General features: G+C 40.6%; 4 non-coding genes across 4 annotated transcripts; 3 read left to right on the top strand and 1 right to left on the bottom strand.

Annotated features, from left to right (window-relative positions):
* Positions 1–258: 258 nt before the first annotated feature.
* On the bottom strand, positions 259–332 carry TRNAN-GUU. The gene has a single exon. It is a non-coding gene; the product is annotated as a tRNA-Asn (tRNA).
* A 1718-nt stretch (positions 333–2050) lies between these two features.
* On the top strand, positions 2051–2134 carry TRNAL-CAA. Its single transcript has one exon. It is a non-coding gene; the product is annotated as a tRNA-Leu (tRNA).
* Positions 2135–3918: 1784 nt separating this feature from the next.
* TRNAL-CAA lies at positions 3919–4002 on the top strand. Its single transcript has one exon. It is a non-coding gene; the product is annotated as a tRNA-Leu (tRNA).
* Positions 4003–7610: 3608 nt separating this feature from the next.
* TRNAL-CAA lies at positions 7611–7694 on the top strand. The gene has a single exon. It is a non-coding gene; the product is annotated as a tRNA-Leu (tRNA).
* The last annotated feature ends 495 nt before the right edge of the window (positions 7695–8189 follow it).

Below are 8189 nucleotides of genomic sequence, written 5' to 3'. Positions count from 1 at the left end.
CGAGTGTGTAAGTTCGTTCCTATGCGATTCTAACAATTGGTAAGGCAAAATCCGATCTGTGAAGATTGAAAGTTCAAAGAAGATTGGAATTGAGAAGTTCGATGACAAGATTTCAGTTTATGGAAGATGGAGATTGAAGCAGACTATCCAGGAATGTGGTGTTCAACATCTTATAACATGATTCAAGGGTTATGATTCAATAGAATATGTAAGACAATAATATTATCAAGACACTCATAAAGAACAAATGATCACCAACGCTAGAAGGAGGGTTTGAACCTCCAACCTTGTGGTTAACAGCCACACGCTCTAACCAACTGAGCTATTCCAGCCAATAATTTAAAATTCTTCGAGTTCAGCACTAGTAGATGTTGTTTGCTTTGGCACGTTACGTATCGTCGTCAGCCTCACGGTTCTAAAACGCATCTACTATGGAGAGGTTTTCCAGCGTCCTTGTTGGCAGTCTACTAGGGAGAGGTTTCCACACACTTGTAAGAAATCTTTCATCTTCTCTTGAACCGATCTGGAATCTTCCAATCCACCCCCCTGGGGGCCCAGCGTCTTCGCTGGCACATCGCCTGGTGACTAGCTCTGATATCATATCTCAAGCCCACCATTAGCAGATATTGTCCACTTTGGTGCATTACGTATCACCACCAGCCTCACGGTTTTAAAATGCGTCTACTAGGAAGATTTTCCCACACCCTTAAAAGAAATGCTTCCTCACCCTCTCCATAGTTTTAAAACACGTTTATTAGTGAGAGGTTTCCACGCCCTTATAAGGAATGGTTCATTCCCCTCTCCAATCAATGTGGGATCTATTAGTAAGTAGTTAGGATGGTTGAGTGGTCTAAGGCACCTAAGTCAAGTTTTAGTCCACGTGAGAGGGTGTGGGTTCAAATCCCACTTTTAATACAATACAAATTATTGTGTTTTAGTCTAATGGGGCTAGGGAAGAAAATGAATGACTTTTCATCGTTAACCATGGTTGGGTTGGGTTATATCATTAAATGAAATGTGCACTTCTTTAGATCTTCTATTTACCTTTAATTTAGTTACAATAAATGGTGATGTTTAGAGATATAAATAATAAGCCAAAGTGAGTGAAGAAAAAAGCTAAACTATGATCATCTTTTTAGATTAATGATCGTAAAATTTACTTTATTCAATAACAATCTTTACTGAATAAACATCAATAATAACTTTATTGAAAATAGAATATGTTTTTGTATACAAACTATGAGTTTTATGACATAAAACCAAACATTTCTATTGTTCTTTCTCACCGTTTTCCTCCTATAAATCTTTATTGAACTCTCTGCTTCTCTTTCACGAAGTCTCGTGGCTTGTAGATTCCTAAAACGACACATCTATGAGCTTCTTAAAACCTAAAAATTGAATCTGGATTCTGACGACACACGACGTTATTCAAGCGTATAAAGCTTACCTCTCGTGTATGTGGGATCATCCACACGCTCTAACCAACTGAGCTATTCCAGCCAATTATTTAAAGTATTCTGAGCCCACCACTAGTAGATGTTGTCTGCTTTGGCTCCTTACGTATAGCCGTCAGCCTCATGGTTTTAAAACGCATCACTATGGAGAGGTTTCCCAGCGTCCTCACTGGCAGTCTACTAGGGAGACGTTTCCACACCCTTATAAGAAATGTTTCATCTTCTCTCTAATCGATTTGGAATCTCACAATCCACCACCTTGGGGCCCAGAGTCTTCACTAGCACACCGCCTGGTGACTAGCTCTGATACCATATCTCAAGCCCACCGTTAGCAGATATTGTCCACTTTTGTGCATTACATATCACCACCAGCCTCACGGTTTTAAAATGCGTCTACTAAGAAGATGTTTTCACACCCTTAAAAGAAATGCTTCCTCACCCTCTCCAATCGCTAGTAGATATATTCCATTTTGGCCTGTTATGGATTGCCGTCAGCCTCACAGTCTAAAAACGCGTCTATTAGTGAGAGGTTTTCACACTATTATAACGAATGGTTCATTCCCCTTGTCAACCAATGTGGGACTTATTAAAATGTAGTCAGGATGGCCGAGTGGTCTAAGGCGCTAGACTCAAGTTCTAGTCCTCATGAGAGGGCGTGGGTTCAAATCCCACTTCTGACACAATTCAAATTATAGGGTGAAGAAAAAAAGCTAAACTATGATCATCATTTTAGCATACATCGTCATCATCAACACATCATAATTATTGTAAAACATGCATCAAACATCATCATACATCATATTAATAAAGCATAAAGAACACGTGCCTGGGCCTAGTTGCACTTGAAGTTGCTCCAAACGTGCAAACAACCTTTGAATCAATGAGATGCTCTGATGAACATAAGGGGTGGCGTGTGCGACATTATGTGTTACAAAAAGATGCAGAAGTGTGGTGGTCGGATAATAAACACAGCATCAACTCGGGCGGGGGAGAATTACACCGTGGGGAAGCTTAATAACCACTGAACCCAAGGTGGATCAGTATGATCAGGACTTCATGGGATTGAGAAGGTTTGCACCGTCATTAGCTGACACTAAAGAGAAACAAACAGAAAACCTATGAAGAGGCCCGAAGGACGGCCAAGGCCCTAGAGGAAACGCCCTGTCGAGGTCGAAACCACAGAATTCCAACCATCGCTCCAGAGACCTTGATATCAGAGTAGGCCACCTGCTCCACCCCTAATAGCCCGATACCTAGCAATGGAGAAGTCTCTGTGTCGTAACTGTGGAAAACAACATGTTGGGAGATGTTTGGCGGGGCTCAGGTATGTGTTATATGAGTGGTCATGCAAGTCATGTGGCCAGAACTTGCCTTACAAGGAGCTCGGAAAATCCAAGGGAACCCCTTAGAGGACCGGTCATCTGAGAGCTCACCATACAAACCACCTGCCCACAGACCAGGGCATATACTTGAACTTGATCTACTCTTATGTCTCTACGTATAGTTCAAGTAATCATACTATAGCCAGAGTGGTCTTAGTTTATTTGGTTTAGATTAATGATTGTAAAATTTACTTTATTCGATAACAATCTTTACTTAATAAACATCAATAATAATTTTATTGAAAATAGAATATGTTTTTGTTAACAAACTATGAGTTTTATGACATAAAACCAAACATTTCTATTGTTCTTTCTCATCGTTTTCCTCCTATAACTCTTTATTGGACTCTCTGCTTCTCTTTCACGAAGTCTCGTGGCTTGTAGATGCCTAAAACGACACATCTATGAGCTTCTTAAAACCTAAAAATTGAATCTGGATTCTGACGACACACGACGTTATTCAAGCGTATAAAGCTTACCTCTCGTGTATGTGGGATCATCCACACACTCTAACCAACTGAGCTATTCCAGCCAATTATTTAAAGTATTCTGAGCCTACCACTAGTAGATGTTGTCTGCTTTGGCTCCTTACGTATAGCCGTCAGCCTCATGGTTTTAAAACGCATCACTATGGAAAGGTTTTCCAGCGTCCTCGCTGGCAGTCTACTAGGGAGACGTTTCCACACCCTTATAAGAAATGTTTCATCTTCTCTCTAATCAATTTGGAGTCTCACAATCCACCACCTTGGGGCCCAGAGTCTTCACTAGCACACCGCCTGGTGACTAGCTCTGATACCATATCTCAAGCCCACCGTTAGCAGATATTGTCCACTTTTGTGCATTACATATCACCACCAGCCTCACGGTTTTAAAATGCGTCTACTAAGAAGATTTTTTCACACCCTTAAAAGAAATGCTTCCTCACCCTCTCCAATCGCTAGTAGATATATTCCATTTTGGCCTGTTATGGATTGCCGTCAGCCTCACAGTCTTAAAACGCGTCTATTAGTGAGAGGTTTTCACACCATTATAACGAATGGTTCATTCCCCTTGTCAACCAATGTGGGACTTATTAAAAAGTAGTCAGGATGGCCGAGTGGTCTAAGGCGCTAGACTCAAGTTCTAGTCCTCATGAGAGGGCGTAGGTTCAAATCCCACTTCTGACACAATTCAAATTATAGAGTGAAGAAAAAAAGCTAAACTATGATCATCATTATAGCATACATCGTCATCATCAACACATCATAATTATTGTAAAACATGCATCAAACATCATCGTACATCATATTAATAAAGCATAAAGAACATGTGCCTAGTTGCACTTGAAGTTGCTCCAAACGTGCAAACAACCCATAAGGTGGCGTGTGCGACATATGTGTTACAAAAAGATGCAGAAGTGTGGTGGTCGGATAATAAACACAGCATCAATCCGGGCGCGGTAAAGGGAAGCCTTTCTGAAATATTATTATCCAAAGAAACCCGTATTAACCCGGGCGGAGGAATTACAACGTGGGGAACCTTTAAGGGAAGCCTTTCTGAAAAAAAATGTCAGATCTGGTAAAAAATGGGGGATATAGGAGATGACGAAAGTCTCCATTGGTATGAGGCCTTTTGGGGAAGCCCAAAGCAATGGACATGGGTTTATAGGAGAGATTTTGGTCTAATAATATTAGGGTAAGATTTTCTTTTTTATTTTACTAGTAATAATCAGTTACCATAGTAAAATTCTATCTCAGATTTCCTTTTTTGTTTATAGTTATGGTTATAAGAAATCAATTTAGAATCAGATACCATATTCACAATATCATACCATTATGCAGAGTCGTGTTCGTCTAACAAACCCCACCTATCAGTTCAATCCAAAAATAAATAGAAAAAAATGCCAGATGTGGTAAAAAGTAAATGGTGTTTCAAAGGATATGATGGGGACATAGGAGAGATTTTGGTCTGTTATTAGGGTAAAATTCTATCTCAAATTTCCTTTTTTGTTTATAGTTATGGCTATAAGAAATCAATTTAGAATCAATAAAATTTTAGTAGGCAATGAGATAGTAGACAAACAATCAATTAAAATTGGCCAACAATATTTGTTTACGGAATGAAAATAAACATAAAATTAGAGAATTAGAGGAATATCTCAATTATAGAATTGAAAATGTTTACAAAACTGAAAATCATTTACCAAAGGAAAATAATTACAAAGAGGGAGAAGGGAAGATTTGTTTAACAGAATTTAAAAATAAAACAGTAAATATCAGAGGGCATGAAACTCGTTAAATTTTGTCTAACAGTTTTTAACCCTGTAAATTAGAGAAATAATTTTACAGAGTTCAAACTTAAAACTGATGTCATGAGCTCACATAGGTTGACTTGGATTTCAAAGGACGGAATCGAACTTTCATTAAGGATATATACGTGACAACGACTTAAGCTAACCAGGTAAGTGGCTCACCCGTCGTAGGTTACGCGTTATTTGCTATATGTTGGCACGTGCCCGTGGATTTGCACGTGTCATTAAATTGTATGCTAGTTTAATGTGCTTAAGTATGAAATCATGTGAACGTGAATGTATGCTATGTATGCTGCTTAGTTTGATGTGATATGTTATGCATGTGATGATATGTGGTCCTTGAATGATTATGGCATGTTTGTATGGAATATGTGAATGTGAACAGCATGAATTGTATGACATAAAACACGGTAAACTGTCTGGAATCATAACCCTGATAGAAATGTGTATGAAATGTGAATTGAAAATGAGAATGATATGAAGCATGGAACGTGACAGGGGAGTTATGGTTATTAAAGATAAATGTAGAAATAGGGGTACCTCATGCATTATGTGTGTTCATGCATCTGGGGGGATACCGCCATCCCATCACGAGGGTACGGACGCGTACATCCAATGGCAGGACAACGATCGTTATGCATTGCATAGCGCTACCGTGACGGTTCTAGTTTTAACGGGTCCCGGCATAAGGGGCTCCTAGAGTATGCCCACCAGATAAGGACAATGGCCCAGCGGTGTGCGAACTAGCTGGTGAGCCCATACTCGCACGTATGGGCTGTGTGTAGAGTATATGGTACACGTCCACGATTACCCGTTAGGATTGCACCGTAGGGACAACGAAACGAATTGAAACGATAGGTCCCACCATTTCATTGCATGTAATTGTCGCATAACCCCGATAGGGGGTCACTTACTGAGTATTCTAGAAATACTCAAGCCTCGTGCTACTTTACTTTTGCAGATAAGGGCAAGACACCCATGTGACAACGACGGTGACATCGAACACCTCGGATCGTGGCACATGCACAGGGTAGTTGTTTGTTTTTCTATTTTGTAGTCTAGGCTGAATTCGGTTTACATCATTAGTATAGGTTAGTATAGGTTGAAATATAATTGCATAATAAACCATAGAGTAGAATAAAACATTCATTTTGGTTTCGTTACTTTTCCTTTATTTCAATAATGTTCTTCTCTTTTTTTTTTCCTTGTAATCATTTTCTCTTTCACGAGGTAACAAAAGGAAAGAGTAAGTCGCATTTATGAATAGGGCCCGTTTATTGTATATTCCGCATTTCAAGGTATAGTAACGACCTCATATTAAATAGGTAAAATATTAGGGTCGAGGCGCGAGTCAAGTGCGATTGCTGGATCGCGCCGTGGGTGTTGGGCTGCTGTAGGTGGGTCTTAGGTAATTGGGCTTCGCCATGGACTATCAGGTTTCGGGCTGCAGGCGTTGCGGGTTGGATAGGCAGATGTGGGATCACAGGTGCTGGGCTGCCAAGCTAGGCTGGAGACGTTGGGTTGGGTTGACTATTATAATTGGGTCTTGAGCTTGTGTTGGGCCGAATCAATGGATTGGCAGTGGGTTGTGGGTTTGATTTTGACCTAGATCCAGATTTGTATCTGGATTCGACGGATTCGTCTTCTTTGCCCGACTTAGCGCGATTTTCTGTTTTTCATCTCTCTCCTCTTTGTAGCTATTTCTGACGTTCTTTCTCATCGTTTTCCTCCTCTAACTCTTTGTTGGACTCTCTGCTTCTCTTCCACGAAGTCTCGTGGCTTGTAGATGCCTAAAACGACACATCTATGAGCTTCTTAAAACCTAAAAATTGAATCTGGATTCTGACGACACACGACGTTATTCAAGCGTATAAAGCTTACCTCTCGTGTATGTGGGATCATCCACACGCTCTAACCAATTGAGCTATTCCAGCCAATTATTTAAAGTATTCTGAGCCCACCACTAGTAGATGTTGTCTGCTTTGGCTCCTTACGTATAGCCGTCAGCCTCATGGTTTTAAAACGCATCACTATGGAGAGGTTTCCCAGCGTCCTCACTGGCAGTCTACTAGGGAGACGTTTCCACACCCTTATAAGAAATGTTTCATCTTCTCTCTAATCGATTTGGAATCTCACAATCCACCACCTTGGGGCCCAGAGTCTTCACTAGCACACCGCCTGGTGACTAGCTCTGATACCATATCTCAAGCCCACCGTTAGCAGATATTGTCCACTTTTGTGCATTACATATCACCACCAGCCTCACGGTTTTAAAATGCGTCTACTAAGAAGATGTTTTCACACCCTTAAAAGAAATGCTTCCTCACCCTCTCCAATCGCTAGTAGATATATTCCATTTTGGCCTGTTATGGATTGCCGTCAGCCTCACAGTCTAAAAACGCGTCTATTAGTGAGAGGTTTTCACACTATTATAACGAATGGTTCATTCCCCTTGTCAACCAATGTGGGACTTATTAAAATGTAGTCAGGATGGCCGAGTGGTCTAAGGCGCTAGACTCAAGTTCTAGTCCTCATGAGAGGGCGTGGGTTCAAATCCCACTTCTGACACAATTCAAATTATTATAGGTTGAAGAAAAAAAGCTAAACTATTATCATCATCTTAGCATACATCGTCATCATCAACACATCATAATTATTGTAAAACATGCATCAAACATCATCATACATCATATTAATAAAGCATAAAGAACACGTGCCTGTGCCTAGTTGCACTTGAAGTTGCTCCAAACGTGCAAACAACCTTTGAATCAATGAGATGCTCTGATGAACATAAGGGGTGGCGTGTGCGACATTATGTGTTACAAAAAGATGCAGAAGTGTGGTGGTCGGATAATAAACACAGCATCAACTCGGGCGGGGGAGAATTACACCGTGGGGAAGCTTAATAACCACTGAACCCAAGGTGGATCAGTATGATCAGGACTTCATGGGATTGAGAAGGTTTGCACCGTCATTAGCTGACACTAAAGAGAAACAAACAGAAAACCTATGAAGAGGCCCGAAGGACGGCCAAGGCCCTAGAGTAGAGGAAACGCCCTGTCG

Source organism: Cucurbita moschata, unplaced genomic scaffold (genome assembly GCF_002738365.1).
Source record: "Cucurbita moschata cultivar Rifu unplaced genomic scaffold, Cmos_1.0 Cmo_Scf00397, whole genome shotgun sequence".
NCBI classification, from domain to species: Eukaryota; Viridiplantae; Streptophyta; class Magnoliopsida; order Cucurbitales; family Cucurbitaceae; genus Cucurbita; species Cucurbita moschata.
Note: the sequence above shows the minus strand (reverse complement) of the source record. Positions and strands in the feature narration are given on the sequence as shown.